General features: G+C 44.5%; 1 protein-coding gene across 1 annotated transcript in view; it reads left to right on the forward strand.

Moving 5' to 3' along the window:
- LOC102255967 (carbohydrate sulfotransferase 6) overlaps positions 1 to 6,154 on the forward strand; it is a 10,574-nt gene that overhangs the window by 363 nt on the left and 4,057 nt on the right. The gene's annotated exons all lie outside the window — the stretch shown is intronic.

The following is a 6,154-nucleotide window of genomic DNA, read 5'->3' on the forward strand; positions in this document are numbered from 1 at the left end:
GTTTATCTGAACGCGCAAAGGGCATCGCTGCCCCAGGCACTGATTTTAAAGTGTCTTCCGGGGCTTCAGCCTCACTCGGCGGCATCACGAGATCACGGCTGGGGATCCCTCATCTCCTGAAACTTGAGTGTCAAAGGGTGGCTTTCATCTGGATCGCTCTCCAAGGGCTTTTTCCTGGGAACTCCTGAGGAGCAGCAGCATGGAAAGTGAATTTGGAACCAGATCCAGCTGATTTGAGTCCGGCAGCCCCTGTTTGGGCAACAAGGAGACCTCTCTTGGCCTCAGCATAGGTGCCCAGCAAATGTCAACCCTCCTTTTTCTTCCTTCCTGTACCAGAGGCGTGGGCATGGGAAAACTGAGGCCTAAAGAACAGAAAGGCTTTGGCTGCCTTGAAACCATGAGTTAATTAGAATAGTGTGCTGCCCCCTGGCCGGTGTTGCTCCGTTGGTTGAGCGTAGGAGGTCCAGTGCATCAAAAGGTGGTGGGTTCGATTCCCAGTCAGGGCACATACCCAGGTTGCAGGTTCGATCCTGATTGGGGTGCGTGCCGGAGGCCACTGATCCATGTTTCTCTCTCTCTCTCTCTCTCTCTCTCTCTCTCAACAATAAGAATAGTGTGCTGCTCAGTGAGCGCTGACTGTGCTAAGATCAGATTGTCCCACTCACTCCTCTGTGGTACCTGCTGTGAGAGCCTCTACAAAGGAGTGGACTGAAGCCCCGGGAGCTTAGGGGTGACTTGCTCAGTCACAGGCCTCAGTGGCTGTAGAGGCAGGATCTGAACCCAGTCTGGCTTCAGAAGCCAGGCTTCTGGCCTTCCCTCACTGTTCTGTGTTTTCTATGTACATGTCCTGCCCCTGCCTGGCTTGCTAGTTTCTGTAATTAGGGTGCTAGAGTCACCTGCACCTGGTTAGGCTACTGTCCTCGAGTTTTCCTTGTCAAATCCAAGGATTCCCTTGGATTCATATAGAATATAGTTGTAACCCAGGATTTGGAACAATCCTGAACAGGTACTTATAAGTGTACTTGGTACTAGATATTGTCCTAAGTTCTTTATGAATATTAACTCATTTAATTGTCAAATTAAGCCCATGCTTTGGGTTATACAGGGAAGGGCAAAAGTAGGTTTACCGTTTGGAGTATGTGAAACAGTTTATTCTCGTATTATTTATTTATTATTTATTTGTATTATGTAAACCTACTTTTGCCAACCCTGTTTTATTTCCCCCGTTTTATAGATTAGGGGGGGAAAGGCACAGAGAGATTAAGTAACTTGCCCAACATCACACAGTAGATGATCAAGTGGAGTCACACTATTAACCACTATACTACTGCCTCCTTCCTCTAATGAGACCACATCCTGCTTCTATTCTCGTAAGGGGAGATAGCAATGCATAAACAAGAGAATTCTGGGTAGTGATAATAGCATTAACAATGGTTTCTCAATATCACCTCATACAGTACTCAGTTCATATTCAAATTTCTCTGGTTGCTTTAAAGATATCTTCTTGCGGTTGCTTGGTTTGGATCAGAATTCAAACAAGGTCCACAACTTGTTATGTGTTTTGAGTTGTTTTCTTCTAAAACAATCTCTTTTTATGTCATTGACTTGTAAGAATGATTCACTTTTTAAAAATCAATCCATTAAAATAAAAGCTTACAAAAATAAACCAGAGAACATTACAGATGATCTCTGTAATAAAAGGGCTCAGTCTGCCCTAGCCGGTTTGGCTCAGTGGATACAGCGTCGGCCTGCGGACTGAAGGGTCCAGGTTCGATTCCAGTCAAGGGCATGTACCTTGGTTGCGGGCACATCCCCAGTAGCGGGTGTGCAGAAGGCAGCTGATCAATGTTTCTCTCTCATTGATGATTCTAACTCTCTATCCCTCTTCCTTCCTCTCTGTAAAAAATCAATAAAATATATTTAAAAAATAAAAGGGCTCAGTCACCTGGGGGAACACAGGGGAATGTGCTAATGTACACCCCCTACCTCCATACCGTGCGTGTGTTATTAATGAGAAGAGGTGGTCATGAGAAGGTGGAAGGCCCAGACTGTAGGGCCCTCCAGCTGCCAGGTTCTATGCAAAGTGTACTTTGAGGATCCCCAACGCTCAGAGCTAGGGAAAGGGGTTTATGGGTTATCTGCTCTAAAGTTCCCCCAGGGTGACTCTGAGCTAGGGGACTTGAGGCTCTTTTCCCAGCCTAGTTTGATTTCATTTCCCACTAGATTCCTGCAGGCAAATCTGTCTCCTCCAGCAACATCTGGGTTGTGTGACTCCAGCCTCCTCGTGCCACACAGTTGCTCATAGGGCAGGCAGAGAGATGCCAGATGTGCTAGGGCTTGGGGTCAGCCACCTGTTGTGCCACAGCCCAGCCCAGCTCACTGGGCGTGTGAGCCTCCACACTATCACTGCATAGGAGGTAATTCATCCTACTCCCCAGCCTTCTGGTCAACTGGATACCACATCAGCTGGGAGGTAGTTAGGCAGGCATCTCTCTCCCTGCAGTGGAGGCTGGAGCAGGCAAACTGTACCCATGCTTCCTTAACCAACTAAAAAGAACTGATTTTATGATTCCCAAAGTAATAAAAGTTTATTGTAGACTATCTGGGAAAATGCAGCAAAACACTAATAAGAAAAATCAATACTTATAATCGGGCCATAGAAAATAACCACTAATATTTAGCATGCATCCTTCCAGATTTCCTCTTATAAATACACATACTTGTGTAATTATTAGAACAGCTTTATTGAGATATAATACACATACATTAAAGTTCATCCTTTTAAAGTGTACAATTCACTGGCTTATGGTATATTTAGTGTTGTGCGTTAATCGCCTCAAGGTTCATCCATGTTGTAGCATGTATCGGTACTTCATTCCTTTTTTTCTCATTCCTTTTTTATTGCCAAATAATATTCAGTTATATGGATACATCACATTTTGTTTATTCATTCATCAGTTGATGACTATTTGAAATGTTTCCATTCTGGGCCATTGGAATAATGCTACTATGACAGTTCATAAACAAGTTTTTGTGTGGACGTGGTTTCAGTTCTCTTGGGTATATATTTTGGAGTGGAGTTGCTACATGGTAACTCTGTTTAAACTTTAGAGGAACTGCCTGTTTTCCACAGCAACTGCACCATCTCCCATTCCTGTCAGCAGTGTAGGAGGGTTCCAATTTCTCCTCATTCTCACTAACACTTGATATTATCTACCTTTTTCATTATAGCCATCCTAGTGGGTGAAAGTGGGCTCTCATATTTTTTTCATTAATCCTCACCCGAGAATATATATATTTCCCATTGAATGATTTTTTGAGAGTGCAAGGGAAGGGGAGAGACAGAGAGACACATCGATGTGAGAGAGAGACCACAACGATTGATTGCCTCCTGCACGCACCCCGAACAGAGCCGGGGATTGAGCCTACAACCAATGTACGTGCCCTTGACCAGAATTGAACCCGAAACCCTTCAGTCCACAGGCTGATGCTCTAACCACTGGCTAGGCTCTCATTGTAGTTTTGATTTGCATTTCTCTAGTGACTAAAAATGTCAAGCATCTTTTCATGTGTTTATAGGTTAGCTGTACATCTTCTTTGGAGAAATTTCTACTTAAATCTTTTGCCCATTTAAAAATCAGGTTGTCTTTTATGTGGAGTTGTAACAGCATTTTATATACTTTTATTTTGGGTATAAGTCTTTTTCTGTGTATATGATTTCAAACATTTTCTCCCATCTATGGATGTCCTTTTATTTTATTGATGGTGCTCTTGGATATTCATGTTGTGTGTTTTTTTAACACAGTTGGTATCATACACAATTAACACACTTGGTATGTGTATCTGTGTGTATTTTGTTACTTGTGTTTTTCCACTTGATACTATATAGTTAAAAGCTCAGACCTTAGAGGGTTCAAACTCTGACTCAGCTGCTATGTGTGTGTGGGTCCTCTAGGCAACTTTCTTAACCTTTCTAAGTCTCAGTTTCTTCGTCTGTAAAAGAGGATGAGCATCAGGTCTACTTCATAGGGTTGTTGTGAAAATTAAACCTGAAGATGGTAGAAAAGGCTTGGCATACAAGAAGCCCTCAGTGGACGGTATTTACTGATGGTCCTTGTACCCACTCCGCCATGAGCACTCACCTTCCCCCTCCTGTCTCTCTCTTCCTTTCTCTCTGCTTGATTTTTTTTCTCTTCTCTCTCCTTCCTTTTGTCTTCTTTCCTTCCCTCCTCTTTAGCTTTCTCCCTAATGAATGGCCAGGTCCATTAGAGCTGTTTTGCCCCTGCTGGGGTGGCCCTTGCTACCTAGAGTCCACTGATCCCGCATCCAGAACCCATTTTCTCTGGCCTTTGGGATTCCTGAACAGGGATGGCCTCCAGCTGATGCTGAACTGAGAGAAATCTGAGCCAGGGATTTGTACCTACAATTACATTTCACTCCCTTAGATTCTGTGCCAGGGCTGGGAGAGGCTCGTGACAGGAGATGCTGCTGAGTTAAGGGCAGGCAAAGCTGGGCTGCAAGTCAGCGCTGCCCAGACAGCTAGATTCCTGGGCTCCAGCTCTTTCCTTCCCCTTTCAGGGGGAACTAATATGCTCACTCTCTTGCATAAACTTCCAGGGATACCTTGTGTTTATTTAAGCAAAGTAGATTATTATTTTTAAATCCTCACCCATAGGATATGTTTTCATTGATTTTCTTAGAGAGAGAAAGAGAGAGAAACATCAGTGTGAGAGAGAAACATCGATTGGTTGCCCTCCTATATGCCCCCTAACTGGCAATTGAACCTGCAACCTAAGTATGTGCTCTGACCACGAATCGAACCCACTACCTTTTGGTGCACAGGACGACACTCCAACCAGCTGAGCCACCCAGCTAGGGCAAGCTATGTGGATTATTTTGACAAAAATAAATTTTCAAAGACTCTCTGATGAAACAGTTTCAGTAACTTGAGAAAGTGGAAGGTGGTCCTGGGTGTCAGAGTAAAAGAGGGAACTTTTTATTCTTTCTATGGCCTCTTGTGCTTGACTGAAATACATGATTATTTTCATCATCATTATCAACATCATCAAAGACTTGGTGGAACTGGAAGGCAGGGGAGGCCCATAGGGGACAGAGGATGTCTCTTCCTTTTGATTGAGTGGCTCTTGTGCTTGGGTGTTGGGCTGTGTCTACCAGAGGATGGGACCCCTTTCCTAATTTTTCACAAATAAAACATGAGCCCACGATGCCCTCATCTGTATAGTATTTTGTGCCACTTCTGTGTGGTACCTTTTCCAAAAATTGAACATATAATAAATATGTGCCTCCCAAATGACTTTTAAACAGGAAAGAATTCATAGGGGAGGGCAGGGGACTTCCAGGATGGGGAACTAGTACACAAAGGCTTAGGAAGGGACCCACCCCTGTACCCTCCACTGGGGGTCGGGCACTTGGATTTAAACCTCTGCTCTGTGCCTTACTGGCTGAGTATTCATTGTCTGAACCCATTGCCTCAATTAAAACAAACAGGGATAATTTCTACCTCCTAGGGGCTCGGGGAGGATAAAATTCAATCATGAAGATAAAAGTACACATCACCGTGCCTGCCTGACATGTTCTTCCTAACTTCGAACCCTGGGTCAGTTGGTAGGTGTGCTGCACATAAGGCTCCTTATGGAGACCTGGACTTCGCTGGACAGCCTACGTGGCATAGGATGTTTCCACTCCCCTTCCTAGTTCTTGAGTTCCAATAGCAGGATCAGATAGCAGTTCCTGTATTGTGTGAGTCACTTAAGAAGACCTCTGGCTTCCCTGGAGTGCAGGTAACAAGCACCTTGGCCTGTGGTCAAGATCCTTCTCTGCAGGGGGGGCTGGGCTGTCTAGGCAGCTGTGCTTGAGCCAACGCATCAGAGTCCTGCACTCTGCAGGGACCGGACAGGCCAGCCGACTGGGATCAGAAAGTGCCAGGAGCGCCCGGCCAGCAAGGCTCAGCGGTTGCGCGACAACCTATGAACCAGAAGGTCACAGTTTGATTCCCGGTCAGGCAGCTGATCAAGGATTCTCTCTCATCATTGATGTTTCTATCTCTCTCTCTCCCTCTCCCTTCTTCTCTGAAATTTTATATATATAATTTTTAAGTGTATAATTTTAAAATTAATATATATATAAATTTTTA

Source organism: Myotis brandtii, unplaced genomic scaffold (genome assembly GCF_000412655.1).
Source record: "Myotis brandtii unplaced genomic scaffold, ASM41265v1 scaffold165, whole genome shotgun sequence".
Taxonomy (NCBI): Eukaryota; Metazoa; Chordata; class Mammalia; order Chiroptera; family Vespertilionidae; genus Myotis; species Myotis brandtii.